Source organism: Tachyglossus aculeatus, chromosome 1 (assembly GCF_015852505.1).
Source record: "Tachyglossus aculeatus isolate mTacAcu1 chromosome 1, mTacAcu1.pri, whole genome shotgun sequence".
In the NCBI taxonomy this organism is placed as follows: domain Eukaryota; kingdom Metazoa; phylum Chordata; class Mammalia; order Monotremata; family Tachyglossidae; genus Tachyglossus; species Tachyglossus aculeatus.
In genome coordinates, this window is record NC_052066.1 from 167,007,847 (window position 1) to 167,022,888 (window position 15,042).

General features: G+C 42.3%; 1 protein-coding gene across 1 annotated transcript in view; it reads right to left on the reverse strand.

Moving 5' to 3' along the window:
- NRXN3 (neurexin 3) overlaps positions 1-15,042 on the reverse strand; it is a 1,831,517-nt gene that overhangs the window by 148,687 nt on the left and 1,667,788 nt on the right.

The following is a 15,042-nucleotide window of genomic DNA, read 5'->3' on the forward strand; positions in this document are numbered from 1 at the left end:
TTTGCTTGACTGATTGAGGAGAAAATATCTTTATGTAGATACATTATGCATGGAATACTTTACAGAACTGAGTATACCTTATCAAATACATATACATTCCTGTTAAATTCATGACATCAAGTTATACACTATGAATACAAAAATCAACATGAACGTTTAAATCAAAAATGACATTATTTTCCATAGGAAATGACATCATGATTAATAATATATCACTGAAAAGGAGACAGCCCACATTATAGATAAGACATGGAAAGCCAAAATGATCCCCAGTGACCTTTCCAAGAGTTTTAAAACCAGACGTGGATTTTTTTTTAATATCAAAGAACTCTCCAGTTAAGAAAAAAGATTTTTCTTTATTTATTTTTTTGTTGGAGGGGTCACTTAGATCCATGGTATTTTACATAAAGAATAGATCATATTTGTGTTTCTTGGAGAATTGGGGTCAGCTACCCAGCTAGCTCAGCTCCAGGAGACTTATATACCATGCACTCTTGTGTTTCAGGCTTAAGAATTGAGATTGACATATCATGTGTACTTGTGCATTGCAGTAGTAAGAATTTTGGGATTGATTTCAGTGAAGAAAGAACATCAGGATACCACTGACATAACATTTACCTCACACACAATCGTGTTATGCTCCCAGCTAAGATCCTTCTATTTTAAAATGTTAGCTTCAACTATGGGTGAGAGGAAACAAGAGAGGACGTCTGGAGAGGACTGGGGAAGGAGGCTGTAGAACCATGTGGCATTCCATTTAGCATGACGCTTTAGGTTAATTAGATTGTCCTGAAAAGAAATGGGGCCTAGTGGAAAAAGCATGGGCCTGGGAGTCAGAAGACCTGGGTTCTAATCCTGATTCTGCTAATTTCTTGTTGTGTGACCCTGGGAAAGTCATTTCACTTCTCTATGCCTCAGTTTCCTCAACTGAAAAATGCAGATTGCATATCTGTTCTCCTTCCTACTTAGATTGTGAGTCCCAAGTAGGACAGGGACGGTTTCCAACCTGATTGAGTTATATCTACCCCAATGCTTAGTACAGTGCTTAATAGTAAGTGCTTAATATAATAATAATGATAATTATAATAATAGTAACAACTCCCTTGTGAAGGCATGGTGAAGGAATTCAAACCAAGTCTTAGAGAGTGAATTAAAAACAAGTCCAGCTGAATAAGAATTCTCTCTGATCTCTCACCCCCCTCTACACCAGAAGGCCACTGTGGGCAAGGAACATGTCTACCAACTCCATTGTATTATATTCTCCCAAGTATTTAGTACAGTGCTCTGTACTTAAAAGGCTCAATAAATACCAGTGACGGTGGTGATGATGATGGACTAGCGGATACTTTCTTCCAGCATGGAAAACATCCATCTCATAGACATGAATGGGAAACTAAAATCTCATCAGGAAGAATAATCCCACAGAGAAGTTTGGAAGGGATCTTAGGGCAATAAAGTTTGTCTCTCCATCATCATCACTTGGTTCCTTGACCATAGAGACAGAGGTACCCTACATTTCTCACTTTGCCCAGATTTGATGCTCTCTCCATCTGGACTCATGGGGTACTGAAAATGTATTCTGCAAAGCCTGTTCCCAAAGTTCTTAAACCACTGAGTGGAGAAGAGTCGCAAATATTACTTCTTGGTCCAGACACTGATAATGATGATATAGTGCTGCTAAGATGAGGAAGAGGAGCTTAAAGGTCCCGACGATTTGTGCCAGCTTGGAAGAAAACATTCTCTTTGCAGGTAGAATACTAATGCAGTCTGGTATTTTGTTATGTCTATGACTGTGCTAATAGAAATGCTGCAATAAAATATTCATTTGCTTGAAGTGAATGCCATAGGTATTTTTTGCATTTTATTCTGAGGCCAAAAATAAAGGAAACAAAGTTGCCTTTATTGTTTGGTGGACATTACAAAATGAGATCATATATATAATGAACAGTCCATGGCACGAACACTGTATACCAGAACTTGAGGCAAATGAAAACTTGAGAAAATGCTTTTTGGGGTATTATTGAGGCACACAACATTCCCAGTGGATAAAAATAAAGACGACATTTTGGTGACAGTTCAGAGAGATCAAGCTTCATAGGCTAGGATTCTCTTCTTTTTTTTCCCCAGTGGTATTTGTTTAGCACTTACTAATATGTACTAATTGTTCTAAGCGCTGGGGTGGATACAAGATAATCAGTTTGGACACAGTCCCTGCCCCAGACTGGGTTCACAGTCTTAATCCCCTGAGTGCCAGAGAGAGTATAGTAGAGCAATTAAACATGATCCCTGCCTACCAGGAATTGACAATCTAATGGGGAAGAAAACTCTAAAATGATTTTCAAATGAGAGGAAGAAGTGCTCAAATAGTCGGGAAGGTACACCATCACTAAAATGTGATGAGAGTTTGTGAAGACTGTTACCCTGTCCTAATCCTCCTCCACCTCTCAGCTGCATTCGACACTGTGGATCACCCCCTTCTCCTCAACACACTATCCAGCCTTGGCTTCATAGACTCCGTCTTCTCCTGGTTCTCCTCTTATCTCTCTGGCTGTTCATTCTCAGTCTCCTTTGTGGACTCCTCCTCCCCCTCCCGCTCCCATCCCCTTACCGTAGGGGTTACTCAAGGGTCAGTTCTTGGTCCCCTTCTGTTCTCTATCTACATTCACTCCCTTGTGTGAACTCATTCGCTCCCATGGCTTCAACTATCATCTCTATGCTGATGACACCCAAATCTACATCTCTGCCCCTGCTCTCTATCCCTCCCTCCAGGCTCGAATCCCCTCCTGCCTTCAGGACATCTCCATCTGGATGTCTGTCCGCCATCTAAAACTCAATATGTCCAAGACTGAACTCCTTATCTTCCCTCCCAAACCCTGCCCTCTCCCTGAATTTCCCATCACTCTAGATGGCACTACCATCCTTCCTGTGTCACATGCCTGCAAACTTGGTGTCATCCTCGACTCTGCTCTCTCATTCACCCCACACATCCAATCTGTCACCAAAACCTGCGAGTCTCACCTCCACAACATCACTAAGATCCGCCCTTTCCTCTCCATCCAAACTGCTACCCTGCTGGTTCAATCTCTCATCCTATCCCGACTGGATTACTGCATCAGCCTCCTCTCTGATCTCCCATCCTCCTGTCTCTCCCAACTTCAGTCTGTACTTCACTCTGCTGCCCGGATTATCTTTGTGCAGAAACGCTCTGGTCATGTTACTCCCCTCTTCAAAAATCTCCAGTGGCTGCCTGTCAACCTACGAATCAAGCATGAACTCCTCACTCTCAGCTTCAAGGCTCTCCATCACCTTACCCCCCTCACCCCACCTCCCTTCTCTCCTTCTACAGCCCAGCCTGCACCCTCCACTCCTCTGCCGCTAACCTCCTCACTGTACCTCGTTCTCGCCTGTCCCGCTATCGACCCTGGGCCCACGTCCTTCCCCTGGCCTGGAATGCCCTCCCTCCACACATCCGCCAAGCTAGCTCTCTTCCTCCCTTCAAAGCTCTACTGAGAGCTCACCTCCTCCAGGAGGCCTTCCCAGATGGAGACCCCTTCTTCCTCTCCTATTCCCCATCCCCCCCAACCCTACCTCCTTCCCCTCCCCACAGCACTTGTATATATATTTGTACAGATTTATTACTCCATTTATTTTACTTGTACATATTTACTATTCTATTAATTTTGTTAATGATGTGCATATAGTTTTAATTCTATTTGTTCTGATGACTTTGACACCAGTCTATATGTTTTGTTTTGTTGTCTGTCTCCCCCTTCTAGACTGTGAACCCGCTGTTGGGTAGGGACCGTCTCTATATGTTGCCAACTTGTACTTCCCAAGTACTTAGTACAGTGCTCTGCACACAGTAAGCACTCAATAAATACGATTGAATGAATGAATGAATAAAAGTTAATGAGCCTGTCTACACTACGTTACAGCTCTGTTCTTAAAGAGCCAGGTTAACTTTTAAAAATGACAATCACCAGAGGGAAGTCATCATTCATTTTAGAATAATAATAATAATAATGATAGCAATTATTAAGCACTTACTATGTGCAATGCACTGTTCTAAGCACTGAGGAGGTTACAAGGTGATCAGGTTGTCCCACGGGGGGCTCAGTCTTAATCCCCATTTTACAGATGAGGTAACTGAGGCACAGAGAAGTTAAGTGACTTGCCCAAGGTCACACAGCTGACAATTGGTGGAGCCAGGATTTGAATCCATGACCTCTGACTCCAAAGCCCTTGCTCTTTTCCACTGAGCCACGCTGCTTTATGTGAGAATCTTCATCTCAATTTTGCTACTGCAATAGGGGGCAAGATTAAAATTGAACAAGACATGGTATACACTGAATTGCTACAATGTCTCATTAATTTTGCTTGGAAAATTAATTCAATCTGATTTGGATGCAAGAACTTTGGCATGGCTCTAAATCTGACACTTTGAATGAAATAACAAAGGATAATTATAAACAATGTTGCACTCTATGAAAAATGCCTTGGAGAAATGTCTAGAGAAAATGTCTAGCGGAAAACATTGAGGGTTAAAGTAATTTTTGGTGTTGGGGGTCCAAAGCAGATTATTCGTTGGTGGCAGCCTAAGACTCTCACCTGCTGGGATTGGGCCTCTTGGGATTCAGTGCTAGTAGCCTCCCATCTCTCTTCCTCCCCACTTGTGCTGTACACTCTGGCCCCTGAGCCACATCCCCCACAGAAGTGGAGAACATTAAGCAGCATGGCCTAGTGGATAGGGCACAGGCTTGGGAGTCAGAAGGACCTGCGTTCTAATCCCAGGCCCGTCACTTGTCTGTTGTGTGTCCTTGGGCAACTCATTTAACCTCTTTGTGCCTCAACTACCTCATCTGTAAAATGGCTATTAAGACTATGAGTCCCATATAGAACAACCTGATTAGCTTGTATCTACCCCTGCACTTAGTACAGTGCCTGGCATGGAGTGAGTGCTAACAAATACCATAAAAAAAATTGAGATTTGGGCACAGAGGAAGAATAAAGAAGAGACTGTAAGCTTGTCATGGGCAGGGAATGTGTCTACCAACTCATATTGAGTGGTTAGTAGTTAGTACAGTGTTCTGCACACAGTAAGCACTCATTAAATACCATCAATGATCAATTATGATTATTCTCAGAGCACTCGACTATACTGTATCGTAATAATGATAATAACAATAATGTGGTATTTGCTAAGCTCTTACTATGTGCCAAGTACTGCATTAAAAGCACTGGGATGGATACAATCAAAGTAGGTTGTGTCCAATAAGCTATTATACTTTCTCAAGTGCTTAACATAGTGCTCTGCACTCAGTAAGTATTCAATAATTAACAATGATTGATTGATCAGACTGAGCAATATTTGCTCAAACATTGGCATATTATCTTTGACATACGATCATCAGATTGCTTCCCTTCACTCTGAATTACAAACTCCTTGTGAGAAAGTTGAGGCCATCTTCAAGTTATATTTTCTTTATATATTCCCAAGTGTCTAGCACAGAACGATGAGCAATTTAGGCATTCAGTAAATGTTAGTATTAAAAATGAAATGAATAAATCTCCTTTATGCATAATCTATAGAAAGAAGGGAAGGCATAGACTAATGCAATAAAATGTGTAACATACTAAATGGTGAGGTGTTGCAGAAATCAATGACAAATAAAACAACTGTATACTTTGCAACTAGAGAGGAATAAACACAGAGACAGAAAAAAAATTGGATTTCATGTAAAAAAAAATTCAAGGTATTAAGAAAAATGGCTTAGAAACTAATATATGGAATCAAAGAAGAAAAGCAAAAAGGAATAGAGTCAGAAGAGCTTTCTATGTGGTGTTTTAGGAAAAGCAGTTCACACAGTGCATAGTTTAGGACAAAAGATGCAACACTGGTAGTAACAGTTTCTCAGCAAGGTTGTTACACTACACCTGAATATTATACTCACAATATTGAGTATCAGAGTTAGGAGACCATGAACCAAACCCAAGAAAGAACAGTACAATGCATTCAGTCGATGGTATTTATTGTATCCTGCCTGTATCCCACTGTACTAAGTGCTTTGGAAAGTATAATACCATAGATTTGCTAGACACAGTCCCTGACCTCAAGGGGCTTACAGTCTAGTGAGAACCTGATGGTCCCACAGAAGTGAAGGGACTGAAACATATCCCTGAAAAGCACAATGAAGTACCAACATAGCCTACACTGGGAGTTTTCCTGCCTTTCCTATAACAATGATTAGCAGGGAATGAAATAAGAAGATGAATAGTAAGGACTGTCTTCTCTGTTACTACTCTAGAGATAATGGCTCTTCCTGCTCTTGTCCTATTATCAACTCCTCCTGGCATGTTAGTGGTTCCTGTCTCCAGGAGTTCTGCAGAGGGTTAGATACTGAAGGATCTCAAGTTCTCATCAATAATAATAATAATGACAGTATTTGTTAAGCGCTTACTATGGGTCAAACACTGTTCTAAGCACTGGTGGAGATACAAGCTACTCAGGTTGAACACAGTCCATGTCCCACACTAGGGATCACAACATGAATCCCCATTTTACAGATGAGGTACCTGAGGCACATAGAAGTGACTTGCCCAAGGTCATGCAGTTGATAAGCAGTGGAGCCAGGAATACAAACCAGTCCCTTCTGATTCCCAGGCCCATGCTCTATCCACTTAACCATGCTGACCTCAAATCCTCATCAACAAAACCCCACCTTGTGTCCTGTAGACCTAGGATAATTGCAATGCATGTGGTAAACTATCTCAACAAAGTGTGATTAGAGTGTAATTCTAAGGCACAGAACTGATGTTACATGTGCAGGAAAGGTTATGTTGGAGGCAGGGGAGAGGCATGCCGAGTTTTCCTAATAATAATAATAATGATGGTATTTATTAAGCGCTTACTATGTGCAAAGCACTGTTCTAAGTGCTGGGGTGATACAAGGTGATCAGGTTGTCCCACGGGGGGCTCACAGTCTTAATCCGCATTTTACAGATGAGGTAACTGAGGCCCAAAGAAGTTAAGTGACCTGCCCAAGTCACACAGCTGACAATTGGCGGAGCCAGGATTTGAACCCATGACCTCTGACTCCAAAGCCCGGGCTCTTTCCACTGAGCCACGCCGCTCCTCCTTTCTTAGCATGATACGATTTAACTACATACCTATCTTGCTTCCAACCCCCCAACAAAGGTATACTGGTGACATATTAAAATTAAATAGATACAGGTTTTATTATACAACTTACTTTATTCTTAGATTTCTGGTCATTACCGTATTGAATGACATGCAGACTCTAACTGCACAATTCTAAATCCTAGCATTTCTAATTGTCATGCTTTTTAAACTCTCATCTCCCTTGGAAATCTGTTTTTATCTTTGCAGCAATGACCCCAGAGAAATTTTTCAAAAAGGCCTCCGAATTTAGGGCCCCAACTTTATTCACCCGCTTTTTCAAAAGTAAGAGTGATAAATGGAAAATGGCCCCAAGCATTGCAAGGAGCAAGTGAGACAGGCCGGTCTTGAAGGCTGATCTTCAAGAGTGCCCTGTGTAGAAGGGGTTGTTTCTTCTCCATCACTCTTTTTATCCTCACCTCATCCAAAAATATGTGCCACAGTGAGGAGGTGCCCCTTTGATCCAGATGATCAGGGCTGGCCCTTCCTTCACCTTCTCCCTCTCTTCTCTACAAAATTTACTTAAAAAGAGATACAGAGATGGGCAATTTTGAAGGGATTAAAGATGAGTGCTCAGCAGACCAGGAAGATGTTTCTGAAGCCAGCTCTACAGTCTAGCCCCAGCAGCTCCTACTGCAATCCTGTGCCTTGGCTTTGAACAGGGACCACATCTGATTCCCAACTGTGTATTCATTCATTCATTCATTCAATCGTATTTATTGAGCGCTTACTGTGTGCAGAGCACCGTACTAAGCGCTTGGGAAGTACAAGTTGGCAACATGTAGACACGGTCCCTACCCAACAATGGGCTCCCAGTCTAGAATCACAGTCTAGTGTATTCTTATCCAGCACTCAGCACTTAATACTATTAATACTATTACTACTTTAGGGGGAGTTGGATGACATTTCAAATGACAAGAATGTTTGTCAGAATTAAGTCCATGGGAAAGGGAATCAAGGATAGCATCATGGCCTAGTGGCTAAAGCATGGGCCTGGGAGTCAGAAAGACCTGTGCTTTTATTCTGCCTCTGCCAATTGTCTGCTGTGTGACCTTGGGCAAGTCACTTAGCTATTCTGAGCCTCAGTTACCCCATCTGTAAAATGGGGATTAAGGCTGTGAGCCCTATGTGGGACAGGGACTGTGTCCAACCTGATTAACTTGTATCTCACCCTGTGCATAGAACAGTGCTTGCCACTTAGTAAGCACGTAACATAAAAAGAGATGAGGGTTCTAATTCTGGCTCCACTATTTTTCTACTGTGTGACCTTGGCATGTCACTTAATATCTTGGTGTCTCAGTTCCCTCATTGGTAAAATGGAGATTAAATTTGTGAGCCAAATCTGGGACATGGACTGTGTCCAATTTGATTAATTTGTGTCCATCCCAATCCTTAGTACAGTGCCTGGCATATATAGTAAACACTAAGCAAATACCATTTAACAAAAGGTCTTATGCTGTGGAGCACAACCTGATGAGTAGCGGGAATGTGGATGCTCAAAAGTTTATTTCATTTTTTTGCCATCTCCTATCTGGTGGAACAGCATGTGAAAATTGAGTGGGGCATTACGGATTTTTAACTTTAACTGAAGCCTCAGGTAAATGGCCAATGTGATGTGACCTAGACAAGGAAGTCCAGAATTTCTCATCGATTAGAAAATGATTTGGGTCCCTACCAGAATGGAATTATACAAAATGACAGCTCACATTCTGGGCCTATTCTTTCCGAGAATAATAATTATGATAATAAAATGATGATGGTGATAATAATAATAGTCTATGTTAGGTTCTTACTAAGTAGCAACACATAGTACTAAGCCCTGAGGTAGATACAAGATAATCTCACACAATCCCTTAGGCAGAATAGGCATTTGAGGCCCATCATACAGATGAGGAAACTGGGGCACAGAGAAGCTAAGTGGCTTGAAGTTCAGGTTCAACTTTCTCTTGTGGTGCAATACAAGATTCCAATTGAATTCTTTTAATGTAGTGTTTCCTTCACAGGAAGAGCAGAAACAAATATGTTAGGAAGTGTTTGAGAGCATCTATAAGCAACGCAAAAAAGCTGATCTGAGAAGGGCTGCATGTAGATCTTGGCAGCTTAAGCTTGTGGTTAAATTTTTCCAGTCCCGAGGTGATATCCAAATCAGCTAAATTCCCTCTCATTGATATACATCTTGGCAGATCCTTCAACCAATGAGAAGTGACTCTTGGTCAATTAATCAATCAACTGAATTTTTTTTTATTAAACATTCACTGTGTGCAGGGCACCGTATTAAGCACTTGGGAGAGTGCAATTCAATATAGTTGGGAGACACAATCTCTGCCCTATTAGTATGCTAGCAAGAATTTACTGCACTCTAGATTGTAAACTCATTGTGGGCAGGCAATATGTCTGTTTATTGTTATATTATATTATATTGTTATATTGTATTATCCCAAGCACTTAGTACAGTGCTCTGCACACAGTAAGCTCTCAATAAATATGAATAACTGACTCCAAATGGCAATAGGTTCTTGGAGCAGTTGTTAAAAATAGACACCATCCTTAATTTAGATCAAAGACTCTGGCATAATCCAGTCATTTGGCCTCATTTGAAAATGTGACAAGTGGCACAACTGGCAGCCCAATCAACTAAGTAGTCTCCCAGTTTCCTACCTCCAGGAGCCCATGACATAATCTCCTACAGTGGAAACTGTAGAGAAAATCCTGTGAGATGCCCCACAGGAGGATGGCTCCAAAGAGCCTGGAATAAATCTAATTCAGGGGGAGAAATTGAGAGAGGAAAGAAGAACTAAGTTTGTTGTGGGCAGGGAATGTGTCTGTTTATTGTTGTATTGTACTCTCACAAGTGTTTTGTCCAGTGGTCTGCACACAGTAAGCACTCAATACGATTGAATGAATGATTGAATGAGGGGCACTATGTCCCACTTTTTCCCAACAAAGAAAGAACTGATCTTAGAGGTACCTAACCTCTAAAGAACTGCCCCGTTCCTAATTGACTCAAAGGCTCTCTATATATTTTAAGGCTCAACAAGATCCCAAAAATCGATCGTAGTTTTTTTGTATACTGCTTCCACACGCTCCAATAGGAGGCACTGGAGAGCTTATTTGGGTCCCATAAAATGAAGTATGATGTAAGATAGTACACTTCATAAGTAAATCTATGGGCAAATACCACCAGTAGTCTAATTCGATCTACAACTTGATTCTTATGACTAGAATATTACACGGTGCTTTTCTCTAAGAATCAGGGCCAACAGGGCATGAACGCTTAATCATCAGCAAAGGTAAAATGGGACAGGTTTCAAGATCCAACTTTCCCCATACCCTTTTCATTGGCTAGTGTTGATATAGGACCTAGAGGTTTGGTGGTTTCATCTTGCGGGCAAAACCTTCAAGCTTCATGGGCTCACACAACTACTCATGATCAGAGATAGTTCTTAGTGGTCATTCTACATGGTTCAACTCTGGAAATCCAAGGGAAAGTGAGAGAAAGAGATGGAAGGGTGGGGATAAAGTCAGCAACCAGGGTTGGTGTTAGCACTTCAGTGATCTAGGGAAAATGGGCATTCTCTGAATGACAAAAGGAGGACTTGAGTACATTATCTCAGTCTGAGGAGGGCTGAGGAGAGTCGGGGAAGGGATATGGTGGGGGGGGGGGGGCGCTTACAGAGTGGGCCCTATATTAAACAATGATCCATTTACCTGACCCTTCAGTGGTTTTCTGCCAGTGGCCATGACAAACCCACCCTGCCTCCCTTCCCTGCCTGCCAACAAGCCCTGCTGCCTCCCAAAGGTATCACTGATAAATCGAATCTTTGGTAAGGATCACAGTTGCCACATTATCAAAATGAAATGCCGCATCATAACCAGCCTCTCTTTTGTGTTTTGCATAATTCCTTTACAAATCACCTTGAGTCGTGTGTTCGCCCTCTTAATATCTCAGGAGAGAATCTGGGTGGATCTCTCCCTTCCTGCCTCCGCTCCCAAACCCCCCCAAAGAAAAAAAATATCTCTACTTGTCTTCTGGGTGGTTGTGCTTAATCTCAGGATTAGGCAGACACCCACGTTTCCTTCGAAAAGCTTATCAGCTTCCAAGAGACATTTACAGGGAAAGAAAGGCTCTCCTTTTGATAGCGGTAATTGTATTTAGCTTGTAAGATAGGAGTCTATTTATCTTGTGGCTGGAAAATCACAGAGGAAAGAAAGAAGTTCGGCTGATAAAACACAAAAAAAAAAAACAAAAACCAAGAAGATCCCTAAGCCTCCAAGGGGTAAAATGGCCTTTGATTTAATAAAGCTCATCCTATGTGTGTGGAGAGTTGGCTTAGGGAGCAGTGGGGAGGTGAATGGGAGGGGAGGATCAAGAGAAAGGATCCAAACCCAGGCTGTATTATGGGTACGGAATGGGATTGGGTGATCCTCATAGTCAGACTGAACACATGAGAGTGGGGTCAGGGGAGCTTTCCTCAACTTCTGCCACGATGCTCCCTCCTGCCTAGTTTACCATGTCCCATGCTTTATGCTAAAGCATAAATGTATAAACAAGTTAAACACATTTTAAACTCCATTAACTAGAGATGAGAACATTCAGGCCCAAAGAGGTTAAGTGACTTGCCCAAGGTCACACAGCATGTAAACTGAGGAGCAGGGACTAAAACCCTGGTTGCCTGACTCCTGGTCTACTGGATAGAGCATATGTCTGGGAATCAGAAGGATCTGGGTTCTAATCCCAGCTCCACCACTTGTCTGCTGCATGACCTTGGGCAAGTCACTTCACTTCTCTGGGCCTCAGTTACCTCAACTGTAAAATGGGGATTAAGACTGTGAGACCCAAGTGGGACAGGGACTGTGTCCAACGTGATTAGCTTGTACCTACCCCAGTGCTTGTCACATAGTACGGACTTAATACCATCATTATTATCACTCGGATACACTGCAGGGAGTGGGGAGAAAAGGTGTGTGTGTGTGTGTGTGTGTGTGTGTGTGTGTGTGTGTGTGTGTGTGTTTGTGCGTGTGCACACACACATACACATGTCCTGGAGCTGGGTGGGAGCAAAGAGAACAGTTTGGGCTGAAGGCTAATGCAATGTACTCTCCATTTTGCCCACCTCCTCAGTGGGCCACAGAGCTAGTGCCTTTGTGGTTTCCCAATGAAGGCTATTCATTCCGGTCCCGGAGTTGCTAATGCCTGTTCCTCCTCACAGATGCTGCATTCATTACCGCCCATTATGAGCCTTAGGATCTCATTTCAGTGGTGACAGTTCGACATTCCCACTGTACCTGAGTGAAAACAGGAAAATGTGTGCGAGATGGGTGCTCATTTTAATTGGCCTCCACCCACTAGTCACCAAGGCTTTTAAATAGATCTTGCTGCCAAAGAACAATCCTGATGAGAAGGATATGGCCAAATCCAGTACACACCTGGCCAGGCAATTAAAAGTGGGGAACCAACCCCAAATTGTTCTGTTTGACGCGTTCATGCATCAGGAAATGAGCAGCTTCTGTGTCTCCGAGTGTACAGGAGGAGACCATGGGAAATGAGGTACTCCTGTGCCTCACAGTGTACATGAGGAAGCCAAAGTGTACATGAGAAAGTGGACTGTACATGAGGAGGTCGGAGTGTTCATGAGGCTGAGGGAGAAGCAGCATGGCTCAGTGGAAAGAGCATGGGCTTTGGAGTCAGAGGTCAGGGGTTCGAATCCCGGCTCTGCCAAATGTCTGCTGTGTGACCTTGGGCAAGTCACTTAACTTCTCTGAGCCTCAGTTACCTCATCTGTAAAATGGGGATTGACTGTGAGCCCCATGTGGGACAACTTAATCACCTTGTATCCTCCCCAGCGCTTAGAACAGTGCTTTGCACATAGTAAGTGCTTAACAAATGCCATTAAAAAATAGAGCTCTAAATGGAGGGAAGCTTTGGTCCAACAGGCTCCTGATTTGCCTAGTAACCTCTTCATCTCAGCACTTCATGCTTTCTTTGCATTAGGTCAAACCATAAAAGAAACCCTAGGATTTATTTTGTACACATTTACCGACTCCTCAAAGACCTCAAATGGCAAGCAGAAACAGTTGGCTGCTGGTTTTAAGGCATTCAGTCTCCTCTCTCCCTCCTATTTGTCCAATAATAATAATAATAATAATTGTTATTTTAGCTTAAGCGCTTACTATCTACCAAGCACAGTATTAATCAATGAGGTAGGTACATATGAGCCTCACAGTAGAATTAGGAGGGAGAACAGGAATTTAATTCCTATTTTGCATCTGAGGGAACTGAGGTGCACAGAAGTTAGCTGGGGATAGAACACAAGTCCTCTGACTCCCACACCTGGGCTCTTTCCACTATACCACACTGTTTCTCCCATCATACTCGCACTCGCTTCTTCCATTATATCCCAGCCCTCACTCACTGTTCCGCTCAAGCCAAGGCACATTACCTTATTCTCACCATCGTCTTGTTCACACCCTTCCCCTTGCTTTGGAACTCCTTTGCCATTTCTGCCCATCTTCGAAGCCCTTCTGAAGTGACATCTGTTCCAGGATGCCTGCCCCAGTTGATTACATTCCTCTAACTGCCACTTCAACACATGCATCAAAGACACACATTAACCACTTGAACCGCTTCAATACATGTCACAGATACCTCTTACCTCTAAGCACTGGCTCATATACGTATCTCCTTTTCCTTCTTCTTAACTGCAAATTATTGTATAATGCAAGCTCCCTGAGGGCAGGAACTTTGTCTACTGACTCTATGGTACTCTTTCAAGTGCTTAGTGCAGTGCTCCACACACAGTGAGCCCTTAAGTACTACTGACTGATCCATTGATATGCTTGCAAGAGATTTTGACAATGCACATCTGTGATGCAGAAATATTTGTAGGCGAGGAGAAGTGAGGATTAGCCCAGTGAGGACACAGGCTGAGGTCAGTCCGGGAGAAAGGATCAAAGGACATAACCCTATCTTCCCTGACCTATGGTTCAAGATCATTTCCCTCATCCCTCCTTCAGTATTATCAATTCATCATGGAAATGGACTCCTTTATGGGGCAAGTAAGAAAGGACAGATAATAAGTTGAAAATACTGAATTTCCAGTGTGATACTTTAAGGAAAGTGGGTTTGGTACTATTGTTAAAGATTTTTAAGGCTGTTCTAAAATGTGTTTGGATTCAACCAATTCAACCCAACACAGACTTAGTAGGTGAGTATATCTATCTAGGATCTATTGTAGGTACCATTGCCCTACCTGCAAACATTGCTCAAATTACACACCCTATCAGAGGTGCTTACTATTTTATCATGATAATAATATTTACAATGAAAAAATAGTATTTCTTAGTCACTTATTATGTATCAAACACCATACTAATAGCTGGGGTAGATACAAGATCATCAGATCAGACATAGTCCCTGTCTCTCATGAGGCTCAGAGTCAAAGTATGAGGGAAAGTAGGTATAGAATCTACATTTTACAGAAGAGAAAACCAAAGCCCATACAAAGGTGTGACCTTGGAGTCACACAGCAGACAAGTAGCAGAGCAGAGCTTAAACCCAGATTATTTGATCCCCAGACCTGTATTCTTTCCACTGGGTCACACTGCTTCTACTTTTGAATTCTTTTCTAACTGCTTTTGCTTTCCCACAGAACTGAAGGAGATGATAGCCCTGTGTGAGTGAAGGAACAGGCAGAGAGGGGCTTGATTTAATGTTTATCCTGGTTTTGGCCAAATTTCAACTCTGTACAAGAAAAGATAGGAAGAGCAGGAACAAAAACCCCCTGATTTAGGAATTAAGGAGAACCGGGAACTTGTGGAATTCCATTATAATTATAAGCTTGGAGATTTATTTTTAATCCTTTCTG